The sequence below is a fragment of the Oreochromis aureus genome, linkage group 3, assembly GCF_013358895.1.
Source record: "Oreochromis aureus strain Israel breed Guangdong linkage group 3, ZZ_aureus, whole genome shotgun sequence".
In the NCBI taxonomy this organism is placed as follows: domain Eukaryota; kingdom Metazoa; phylum Chordata; class Actinopteri; order Cichliformes; family Cichlidae; genus Oreochromis; species Oreochromis aureus.
This window is the reverse complement of record NC_052944.1, coordinates 131378289-131390853: the sequence shown is the minus strand read 5'-3', so window position 1 is coordinate 131390853 and position 12565 is coordinate 131378289. Positions and strand designations below refer to the sequence as shown.

The 12565-nt window shown below is 47.6% G+C and overlaps 1 protein-coding gene across 1 annotated transcript in view; it reads right to left on the bottom strand.

Annotated features, from left to right (window-relative positions):
- The window catches only part of LOC116314356 (NACHT, LRR and PYD domains-containing protein 12-like), a 60650-nt gene that overhangs the window by 22306 nt on the left and 25779 nt on the right, over nucleotides 1–12565 (bottom strand). The gene's annotated exons all lie outside the window — the stretch shown is intronic.

Below are 12565 nucleotides of genomic sequence, written 5' to 3'. Positions count from 1 at the left end.
TATCCCTCAACGATGTTCTTCTTACTGGGCCCAACCTCAACAATAGCTTGTTGGGTGTGTTGATGCGACTCCGTGAAGAAAAGGTGGCAGTCACAGCCGATATCAAACAAATGTTCCATTGCTTCGTGGTCAGGGAGGACCACCGGAACTTTTTGAGATTCCTCTGGCACCAAAACAATGACATGGATCAACCGATTGTGGAATACAGAATGACCGTACATGTCTTTGGCAACAGCCCGTCGCCCGTGGTTGCAACTTACGGACTCAGAAGGGCATCAGAAGACCGAGACAAGCAAGACATCACCACACAACATCTGGTGGAGCGACATTTTTACGTAGATGATTGTCTTGCCTCCTTCCAATCAAGTACTGATGCCATTGCTGTTATGCAAAACGCTCAAGACACTCTGGCTTCATCTAATCTGAGGCTACACAAGATTGCATCCAACGACGTAAACGTAATGAAGGCATTCGACAAAGACGATCTAGCCAAGGGTCTAAAAGACCTCGACCTAGGAGCCGACATTCCACCCATGCAAAGAAGCCTCGGAATAAGCTGGGACATTGCAACAGACAAATTCACGTTTCAAGTGTCCACTGCTGAGAAGCCCTATACCCGCAGAGGGGTACTTTCAGTTGTCAACAGTCTGTTTGACCCTCTTGGGTTTGCAGCTCCGGTCAGCATCAAAGGCAGAGCTCTCCTTAGAGAACTTTCCACAGACATATGTCAATGGGATGATCCACTCCCAGAAAAGTTGCTCCAAGAGTGGAGCGCATGGAAAGAGTCCCTGAAACTTCTCGAAGAAGTCAGAATACCAAGAATGTACACCTCCATATCCTTCAGTGGTGCAGAAAAAAGGGAGCTCTGTATATTCTGTGACGTCTCTGAAAGCTATCGCTGCAGTAGCCTACATCAAGCTCACAGATTCAGAAGGCAAAAGCGAACTGGGATTTGTGTTTGGCAAAGCGAAACTTGCACCGCAGCAGGAAATAACAATCCCCAGGCTCGAGCTATGTGCAGCTGTTCTTGCTGTCGAGATTGCTGACATTATCACAGAGGAAATCGATGTTCCCTTCCATTCTACAAGATTTTTCACAGACAGCAGAGTGGTACTCGGATATATACAGAATGAATCCAGACAATTCTACGTCTACGTATGCAATCGCGTACAGAGGATTCGAAAATCGTCCAACCCAGAGCAGTGGAACTACCTTCCAACAGACCTTAACCCGGCCGACATAGCTTCAAGATCAATCCCAGCTAGTGCACTCTCATCAAGCCCATGGCTCAAAGGACCAGATTACCTACTGGGATCAACTCCTGAAGTGACTAAACACACCTTTGAACTAGTCAATCCTGAATCAGATCCTGAGATCCGTCCAACAGTGACATCACTTTCAACCAATGTCGCGGCTTCTTTCCTCGAAACGAGACGATTGGTGTCTTTCTCTACTTGGGGGTCATTGTTGAGAGCAATAGCAAGGCTCATTCATATTGCAAGGTGTTACAGGAACAGCACTCCCCCAAAAAAGTGTCATGGCTGGCATATCTGCAAAAGTCTTAGTCCAGAAGATTACAGTAAGGCAAAGAGCGTTCTTCTGAGTGGTCTTCAACATGAGGTTTACCCTGACATCTTCACATGTCTTCAAGCCCAAAAAGACATTCCAAAACAGAGCCTTCTCAGAAAACTCTCCTTTCAAAGACAATGCAGATTGTCTCAGGGTTGGTGGTCGCCTTTCACAAGCCAGCATGGAAAGCGATGAAGCACACCCCATTATCATCCCAGGTAACCACCATTTAACTACCCTACTAATCCGACACTACCACCAACAGGTGCAGCACCAGGGGCGCCATTTCACAGAGGGAGCCATGAGATCGGCTGGCTTCTGGATTGTTGGTGGGAAACGGAGCATCAGCTCAGTCATCCACCACTGTGTAATTTGCCGCAAGCTCAGGTGGAACACAGAAAAGCAAAAAATGTCAGACTTGCCCTTCGATCGTGTGACAGTCTGCCCCCCGTTTACTTACGTCGGAGTTGATGTCTTTGGACCGTGGACAGTAAGCTCTCGGAGAACAAGAGGAGGCCTTGCCAGCAGCAAAGGCTGGGCCGTCATCTTCACCTGCTTGGGCATCAGGGCCATTCATGTTGAGGTCATCGAGACGATGGAGTCGTCTAGTTTTATCAATGCTCTGAGATGATTCATCTCTATCAGAGGACCAGTAAAGCAGCTGAGGTCCGACTGTGGGACCAACTTTCTGGGAGCGTGCAAGGAGCTCGGAATAACTTCAAGACACTGCGACAACCAGGAAATTCAAGACTTTTTATCCAAGAATGAATGCACATGGATCTTCAACCCTCCTCATAGTTCTCATATGGGAGGAAGTTGGGAGCGCATGATTGGCATCGTGAAGCGCATACTGGACTCTATGCTAACTGTCAACCCAGTTCGCCCGTTGACCCATGAAGTTCTCGTTACCCTTCTAGCAGAGGTAACCGCTATCGTAAACTCTCGACCGCTACTACCAGTCTCATCAGATCCAGATTGCCCCTTTCTTCCACGCCTGCTACCCTCCTTACACGCAGAAAACTGGATTACCACCCACGCCACCCGGGCACTTTGACAATAAAGATTTGTTCGGACGTCAATGGAGACAAGTGCAACATCTTTCAAATGTCTTCTGGCACCGTTGGAAAACACAGTACCTGCCGACACTCCAAGAGCGAAGGAAATGGCAATCTGTGAGTCAAAATCTTCAAAAGGGAGATCTAGTTCTTCTAAAGGACAGTGGAGCTAAAAGAAACCACTGGCCCATGGGGGTGGTTGTTGAGACCTTTCCTAGCCAAGACGGACATGTCAGAAAGATTGAGGTAAAGGTCGCTTCTGGAGGTACATCTAAAACCTTCTTACGACCAGTGACAGAGACTGTACTCCTGCTGCGAAATACTAATAGAGACATTGATCCTTAAAGATGGTGATGACATCCAATTGATGTCAGACGGGGAGTGTGCTGGTGTAGTTCTTCCTCCCACCAGTAGGAGTCACTACAGTTCTTTCATGCCAAGTTTTGTTTGTTATTAGCTGTAGAGTTAGTATGCAGCACACTTTGAGAAAAGACTGACTCAGTATGTTGTTCTGATAAACATCTGCATCCATCCTCTTCGTTGTTTTACAGAAAGCATCGCTTGTGAGTATTTAAGTTGAACAAGAGTTAATGCAACTATATATGCTATTATTTATGCACTTTTATGGTTAAAGGTGTACTGTATTCAGATTTACTTTCTTTCCAATGTTAGCTAGTTTAGTCAACTGATTTGCATTATCGTGTGATTATATAGACTGAATATTGCTTTTCTTCTATTTGTAGTTTCACTCTGTTGATAATTGAAGGCAGCGTCAATAAAAGGGACGATACACCTGTCAGTTGTCGAGGAGTTTATCTATCTGCATAACTGTGTCCAGTGTAGTGAGGGCAGAATATCATGTCAAGTAGCCTTATTGCCATTTCAACCATATACAGTGGTTGCAGTATGCAGTGAAACGAAACAGCATTGCTCCTAGACTGTAGTGCTACATATAACAGACAATGTACACAGGACTACATACACTGCAAATGTACAACACTAGACAACAGGACAGAACAGAACGATATATACACAAGACACTGCAATAGAAAAGTGCAACAATGACAGTAAAATGTGCATTCACAACAATTGACAGACTGATCATTGTGCAAAAAGTAACTTGATGTATGAAGAGGTGTGTGTGTGTGTGTGTGTGTGTGTGTGTGTGTGTGTGTGTGTGTGTGTGTGTGTGTGTGTGTCAGTCCAGTCACTGAGTGTTCAGGAGTCTGACAGCTTGGGGAAGAAACTGTTCCGTAGTCTGGCAGTGAGGGCAGTGAGGGCCCGGATGCTCTGGCACACACACTCTTCAGCAGGGTGAAGAGTGTGTGTGGCAGGTGTGTGGGGTCCTCCACAATGCTGGTGGCTTTGCTAATGCAGCAGGTGCTTTAAGTGTCTGTGAGGAGGGAAGAGAGGCTCCAGTGAATTTCTCAGTTGCTCTCACTCTCTGTTGTAGGGTATTGCAATCCGATACAGTGCAGTTACCATACTAGACAGTGATGCTGTTGGGCCTTCTAAGTTATGGAGCTGGTGTTGAGGGACAAGGAGAGGCTCTTTGCCAGGTGGACACCAAGGAATTTGGTGCTCTTGACGACCTACACAGAGGATCCATCGATGTTAAGTGGACAGTAATCTCTCATTTCTTTTCATTTATATTTGGTCGGTGGTTGTTGATCAATGGTCATGAGAATTTGCATAATTAAGATTAAGGAACTGACCTCCCAGCCCATTGTTCCTTCAGTGGGCTGGTTTCAGTCATTATGCAAACGTAGTGTTTATAAGATTGGGGAAACCTGCAGTCAGCTCAGACTGAAGAAGTCACTTGGATGACTGACGAAACGTTTCTCCCACAAAACGCTATGTCCAGATGAACAGAATCAACTTTTGGAGATTTTCATTTATTTATTTATTTCACACTTGGTTCAACAGTTTCAACAGTATATCCTTCCATACACACAAACCATGATTTCCCTTGATATAACACTACACTCTCGGTGTAGTGTTATATCCTCTCTGTATGCTGACTCATCGCTCTTGCTGATGAGACCCACCACAGTCGTGTCATCGGCGAACTTGATGGAGTGGTTTGTACTGTGCATTGCTGCACAGTCGTGAGTTAGCAGAGTGAACAGCAGTGAACGACTGAACACACAACCTTGAGGGGCTCCAGTGCTCAGTTTGAGCCTTTTTGGAGTTAGCACTGGGTGGGATGTACACTGCTTTAATGAGCACAGCAGTGTATTCCTGAGGTAGATAAAAAGGTCTGCATCTAACAGTTATAAACTCTACCAGCGATGAGCAGTAATTAGAAACTAGGACAAAGTTCTTGCCCCATTCCAAGTTGTTGTAGACACACAAGCCACTACCATGAGTCTTACGACACAGAGCTGTATTTCTGTCGGCAAGAAATGCGGTGAGCCCATATAGCAGAATGGTGGTGTCTGCAACTCTGCCGCTGAGCCACTTTTTTGTAAAAATAAAGATTCAGTAGTCCCTGATTTCCTGCTGTGTAGTCCACTGGAGTCAGATTTAGTCCAATTTATTGTCCAATGAGCAAACATTTGAGAGCAAGATGGAAGGAAGAACCAGCCGGCTTGGATTTGTTCTTAGCCTAGCACGCACCCTAGCACATCTGCGGCGCTTCCGTTTCCTTGCACACTGCTTTCAGTTACCTATCCCTTGGCCACTGTCTTCAGGCGACGGTGAGGACTGGAGGCCTGGTTTCAATAGCAACCCAAGGATGCATAGTGCTTCCAGCAGTTCCTGATCAGTTTTTGTATGATGTTTGTAATTTAGAAGTGTTTGCTACTGGTAAACATGAACACCGCTTGTTCTGGTGTCCATGTGGCTCAGAAGTCGAGATGAAAAGGCAATATAGAGCACAAAAACAGCAACATTTAGTCCAGAGTGGCGGCTGCGTACTAGTACTATTCCACAGCTCTGGTACTTTCCACAGCTTCAGGCCCATGCTGAACATGTATTATGATGCAGATTTTTTCAAGATGGTGGCACAGGAGAGGCTGCCAGTTACAGGAGCTCTGACCAACTTCCATTCTTTTAAATAATGTCATCTCTTATTTAATCTCTTTCCCTTGCTTTTTTCATGTAACCTGTCATAAGAATGCTAGCCAGAAGCAACTTGTGTGTTTTTTGATCATATATGGACTGTTTAACCCAGTATGCGGAGAGCCATCAAGCAGCGGCTCGACACCAGGGATAATCTGTAAGCGCCTAGCAACTAGCTGATTCACCCAGAGAAAGATCAGAGATCCCAAGGGAGTTGCGGTGGAGGAGACAGGGCTTTAGAACTGGAGCTAAGTGTCGAGAGCGGAAGAGATGGTACAAACCATCTGTACCCTCGATCATTATGGGAAATGTCAGCTCTCTTTCCAATAAGATTGAGGAATTGGCGGCGCTGACCTGACTCCAGAGGGAGTACCGGGAGGTTAGCATGATGTGCTACACACTGTAGCTTGCCTCCACCAGTGTGTGAATGTGAGAGTGAATGAATAGTGGAATTGTAAAGCGCTTTGAGGGTTTCGAAAAGCGCTATATAAATGCAATCCATTATTATTATTATTATTAATATTATTATTATTATTACACAGAGTCGTGGCTAACACACCTCACTCCAGACTCTCACGTGACTGTTCAGGGACTTCACCTGGTGAGAGCGGATCAGGATGCAAAGGAGACCGGCAAGGGGAAAGGTGGGGGGATTGTGATATATGTGAACAAGAGATGGTGTAAATCGGGGCACATCAGTGTTAAGGAGGAGCGCTGTACTCAAGAAGTGGAGCTATTAGCGGTTAGCATCCAACCGTACTACCTGCCGCAGGAGCTCTTGCAAGTCATCGGGATAACCGCATACATCGAGCATGGCACTGAAAGACTGCTTCCAAACTACAGACTGGGAGGTGCTATGCAGCCCACATGGGGAGGATATTGAGACACTAACCACCTGCATAACAAATTATGTCAACTTCTGCGTGGATAACACTGTACTGACCAGGAAAGTACGGTGTTACTCCAACAACAAGCCATGGCTGACTCCAGATCTGAGGACCCTGCTGGAGCAGAAAAGGAGGGCTTTCGGATCTGGGAACAGAGACGAAATGAGGAGAGTCTAGAAGGAGCTAAGGAAAGAGATAAGGAGGGGAAAGGACAGCTACAGGAGGAAGCTGGAGGAGCAGCTCCAGCAGAGCAACACCAGAGGTGTGTGGAGAGGACTGAACACCATCACTGGATGAAGCACTGTGAGCGGAGGGGGTCTAGAGACTGGAGACCAGGTTTGGGCTAACAGATTAAACCAGATTTTTAACAGGTTTGATGCAGTAGCCCTTCCCTCCCCCATCAACTAGAGCTTTTCACACCTTCTACACACCTCTCTGCAACCCCCATAGCACCGGGAACATCAAATGCACCTCACCTGCCCCCCTTTCCCTTTTTCTTCAATGACGCTACTACCTCGTCCCTCCACGCCAGTCATCAGGAGCCACCCACCCAACCCATACACGGCAGCCTCTCCACCACAACTGACCAGCTGAAAGTCAGCTGAGGAAGATGAAAACCAGGAAGGCCACGGGTCTGGATGGAATCAGCTCCAGACATTTGAGGGACTGTGTTCAATACAATCCAACCTAAGTGCTAATGGAGAAGATGCAGAGAACGGGAGTCGACCAAGTTCAAGTTCAAGTTCAAGTTGACTTTTATTGTCACTTCAGCTATATACAGTTGTACACAGTGAGGCGAAACAGCGTTCCTCCAGGGCCAAGGTGCTACATGCAACATAAATTTACAACATAAATTAACAGAAAATTACTAAACTAGCTAGCTCGAGACAGGGCAGACTGACCTAGCATAAATTACAACATAAATTAACAAAAACTAACTATCTAACTAAAACTAACTATTCTAACTAGGTAAGTAGTGCAAAGATGTTTTTAGAAACCGTAAACATACTTGGTATGTAGGTAGTGCAGGAACAGTAAACATAAAAGGGGGTGGCTGTAGCTCAGGCGGCAGAGCAGGTCAGCCACTAATCAGAAGGTCGGTGGTTTGATCCCAGGCTGCATCCTGGCTGCATGCCAAATATCCTTGGGCAAGATACTAACCCCATGTTTGCCTACTGGTGGTGGTCAGAGGGCCCGGTGGCGCCTGTGTTCGGCAGCCTCGCCTCTGTCAGTGCGCCCCAGGGCAGCTGTGGCTACAATGTAGCTTGCTATCGCCAGTGTGTGAATGTGTGTGTGAATGGGTGAATGACTGAATGTAGTGTAAAGCGCTTTGGGGTCCTATGGACTAGAAAAGCGCTATACAAATGCAGGCCATTTACCATTTACCAAAAATTATTGTGCAAAAAAGAGCATTTTCAGATTGATGTGTAAGTCCAGTCTCAATGCTTTGAGGTAGTTAAGTTGAGCTGAGTGATAGAGTGTGTGTGTGTGTGTGTGTGTGTGTGTGTGTATCAGTCCAGTTCCTTTTTGTTGAGGAGACGGATGGCTTGTGGGAAGAAGCTGTTGCACAGTCTGGATGTGTGTGCCCTAATGCTTTGGTATCTTTTTCCAGATGGCAGGAGTGTGAAGAGTGTGTGAGAGGGGTGTGTCCGATCAGCCACAATGCTGGTGGCTTTGCGGATGCAGCGTGTGGTGTAGATGTCCTTAATAGAGGGGAGAGAGACTCCGATGATCTTCTCTGCTGTTCCCACTATCCGCTGTAGGGTCTTGCGGTCCGATATGGCACAGTTCCCAAACCAGGCAGTGATACAGCTGCTCAGAATGCTCTCAATAGTGCCTCTATAGAAGGTGGTCAGGATCGGTGGTGGAAGCTGGGCCTTTCTCAGTCTTCTCAGGAAGAAGAGACGCTGTTGGGCTTTCTTGTGCAGGAAGCTGGTGTTGAGGGACCATCCGAGGTCTTTCTCCAGGTGAACGCCCAGGAATTTGGTGCTGTCAACGATCTCCACAGAGGAGCCGTTGATGCTCAGCGGTGAGTGGTCGCCTCGTGTCCTCCTAAAGTCAACAACCATCTCTTTTGTCTTGTCAACATTCAGAGACAGGTTGTTGTCTTTACACCAGTCCGTTAGCCTCTGCACTTCCTCTCTGTACGCTGACTCGTCGTTCTTGCTAATGAGACCCACCACGGTCGTGTCATCAGCGAACTTAATGATGTGATTTGAACTGTGTGTTGCTACACAGTCATGAGTCAGCAGTGTGAACAGCAGAGGACTGAGCACACAGCCTTGTGGGGCCCCAGTGCTCAGTGTGGTGGTGCTGGAGGTGCAGTTTCCGATCCGTACTGACTGAGGCCTTCCGGTCAGAAAGTCCAGGATCCAGTTGCAGAGGGAGGTGTTCAGGCCTAACAGGCTCAGCTTTCCGATCAGTTGTTGGGGGATGATCGTGTTGAATGCTGAGCTGAAATCTATGTACAGCATTCGAACATGTGTGTCCTTCTTGTCCAAGTGTGTGAGGGCAAGATGGAGTGCAGTGGAGATGGCGTCATCCGTTGAGCGGTTATGGCGGTATGCAAATTGCAGTGGGTCCAGTGAGGGGGCAGCAGGGTCTTGATGTGTCTCATGACGAGCCGCTCAAGCACTTCATGATGGTGGGTGTAAGTGCAACAGGACGGTAGTCATTGAGACAGGACACAGAAGACTTCTTGGGCACGGGGGACGATGGTGGTGGCCTTGAAGCACGTGGGAACGACGGCACTGCTCAGAGAGATGTTGAAGATATCGGTGAGAACATCTGCCAGCTGTTCAGCACATTCCCTGAGCACTCTGCCTGGGATGTTGTCTGGACCAGCAGCTTTACGTGGGTTGACTCTGCGTAGAGTTTTCCTCACCTCAGCTGTAGTGAGACACAGCACCTGGTCGTTCGGAGGAGGGGTGGACTTCCTCGCCGCCACGTCGTTCTGCCTGTCGAACCGAGCGTAGAAGTTGTTCAGCGCATCTGGAAGGGAGCCGTCACCATCACAGGCAGGTGTTGTCGTCCTGTAGTTGGTGATGGCTTGTAAGCCCTGCCACATGCGCCGTGCGTCGCTGCTGTCCTTGAAGTGGTTGTGGATTCTCTGGGCGTGTGCACGCTTCGCCTCTCTGATGGCCCGAGAAAGTTCGGCCCTAGCTCTGCTAAGCGCCACCTTATCTCCCGCTTTGAAGGCAGAGTCTCTGGTACTCAGAAGTGCACGCACTTCCGCAGTAATCCACGGTTTCTGATTGGGTCGTGAGATGATGGTCTTGGAGACAGTGACGTCATCGGTGCATTTGTTGATGTAGCTGGACACTGATGACGTGTACTCCTCCAAGTCAGTGAAGTCGCCGAGGTTGCAGCCTCCTAAACATGTTCCAGTCAGTGCTCTCAAAACAGTCCTGAAGAGCAGAGGTGGCTCCTGCTGGCCAGGTTTTCACCTGCTTCAGAACCGGTTTTGTTCGCCTGACGAGTGGTCTGTATGCTGGGATTAGCATAACAGAGATGTGGTCTGAGTAGCCAAGGTGGGGGCGGGGCTCTGCCCGATATGCGCCGGGGATGTTTGTGTAAACAAGATCCAGCGTGTTTTCCCCTCTCGTTGCAAAGTCCACATACTGATGGAATCTGGGAAGCACTGACTTGAGATTTGCATGGTTGAAATCTCCAGCAACAATGAACAGTCCATCCGGGTGTGTGTTTTGCAGTTCACTGATGTTTGTATACAGTTCCCCTAACGCTTCCTTAGCATTAGCGCTAGGTGGAATGTACACTCCGATAATGAAAACAGTGGTGAATTCCCGTGGTAAATAAAAAGGTCTGCATCTAACAGTCACAAACTCCACCAGCGATGAGCAATAGCTAGAAACTAGCACAGAGTTCTTGCACCATTTCGCATTGATGTAAATACACAGGCCGCCACCGCGAGTCTTACCGCACAGAGCTGCGTTTCTGTCGGCACGAAACGAGGCCAGCGGCGTCCGGTACTCTGTCGCTGAGCCATGTCTCCGTGAAAATAAAGACACAGCAGTCTCTAACCTCACGCTGTGTAGCCTGCTGGAGTCGGATGTAGTCCAATTTATTATCCAGGGAGCAGACGTTGGATAAGATGATGGACGGGAGAGCCGGCCGGCTAGGGTTTGTTTTTAGCCTAGCACAGACTCCCGCCCGCTTGCCGCGCTTCCGCTTCCTCGCGCACCGCTTCCGATGTCCCCTCCTCCGGCCGCCGGCATCAGGCAACGACGAGGCTTCGAGGCCTGGTTCGCGGAGCAAGCCGAGTTCGCGTAGCGTTTTCCGCAGCCCTTCTTGGATGTCGTTAACCGGGTTATTTAGGTTGCAAAGTGTCTGGCTGTTGTATGTACGGACACCATTTCCGACGATATCCATACATGGAGTAAAAAAATAAAAACACGATACACACAAAAAACGTAAACAATGTACCAATGTACCAATGGACCATCAGCTGTCCTCGTGGATTATTGACTACCTCACAGGAGACCCCAGTATGTGAGGCTGTGAGACTGTGAGTGTGAGGTGGTAGTCTGTAGCACGGGGCCCCACAAGGAACAGTTCTTGCCCCTTTCCTCTTCACCCTGTACACTGCGGACTTCGATTATAACATGGACACTTGCCATCTCCAGAAATTCTCAGACGACACCGCCATCGTGGTTCGGGTGTCGGAGGGAAATGAACTGGAATACAGGGGAGTCATCAATGACTTCGCCAGCAAGACGAAAGAGCTGGCGATTGACTTCAGCAAGAAGCCATTCTTACCAGTCATTCTTACCAGCAGCTGTCAGACTCTATGATGAAGCTTAACATTATTTTGGCCATCTTACTCACCAGCTTGTTTGTTTACTATACATTTTATACATAGCCCTGTAGATTTTATACATAACACTGTACATTTTATACATATCTCCGTACAAGTTTTCAATTTTTCTATACATATTCTGTACATTGTTACCTGTATATACCTGTATATATGAACTTAAGTTGCTTATGTTTATAGGACCACCTTGTGTCTTCCTTTTATATTTTAATTTCCCCTGCTGTAAGAGCTCTTTAACACCAAAATTTCTCATCCGTGGGATAATAAAGGTTTATTCTATTCTATTCTATTCTATTCTATTCTACACAGTTGGTCTGTACAGCACCTCAGGAACCTGGTGCTGATGCCATTTGGACCTGCAGCCTTTTGCACCTTGATCTTTCCCATCTGAAGTGTTAAAAGGAACAGTATGGTGGTGTTGGAACGGGGCTGTGGAATGGGCTCCTTTGAAGCAGATGGGGTGGGTGATGGCTGAGAGGTGTGAAGTCTTGGGAAGAAAAGGGGGCACTGATCAAAGATGGGGGGTGGGGGGGTTTACAGCAGAGGTGATTGGGCTGGGGGATGGGTGAGGGTCTGGTCAAACCTGTTGAAGAAGTATTTCAGATCAGCCACCCACCCTAAATCAGCCTGGGATTTTGCTTTGTGATCTGAAATTGTTTTCAGCTGCTTCCAGTCCACACCAATGTTGTTCACTTACATTTGGTCCTCCATCTTTTTCCCGTAGATGTTTTTTTCCTTTCCAATTTTCTTTCGCAGTTCCTTCTGCACTTCTCTCAGCTCTTCCTTGTTTCTTGATCTAAAGGTTGTCTTATTTTCCTTGAGGAGATCCCTAATTTCAGGGTTAATCAGGGGCTTGAATTGGAGAAACACCATAACTTCAAGAGGGGCAACAGATCATGTCTTCACAGTGTGTGTGTCACAGCTGGTTCTCTGTGTACAAGGGATTTAGCTGGAGATGAACCAGGTTGTGATCCCACAGGAGAGGGAGAGGTGATGAGCTGTATGCCTCCTTGGTGTTGACATAAATCCAGCAATTTATTGTCTCTGGTGTGGCAGGAAACATATTGGTTGAAGGTGGGCAGGGTGGAGGACAGGGAGACATGATTAAAATCCCTGGAAAGCTGACAAATGGCCTTAGGGATACTGTGTTTGGAGTC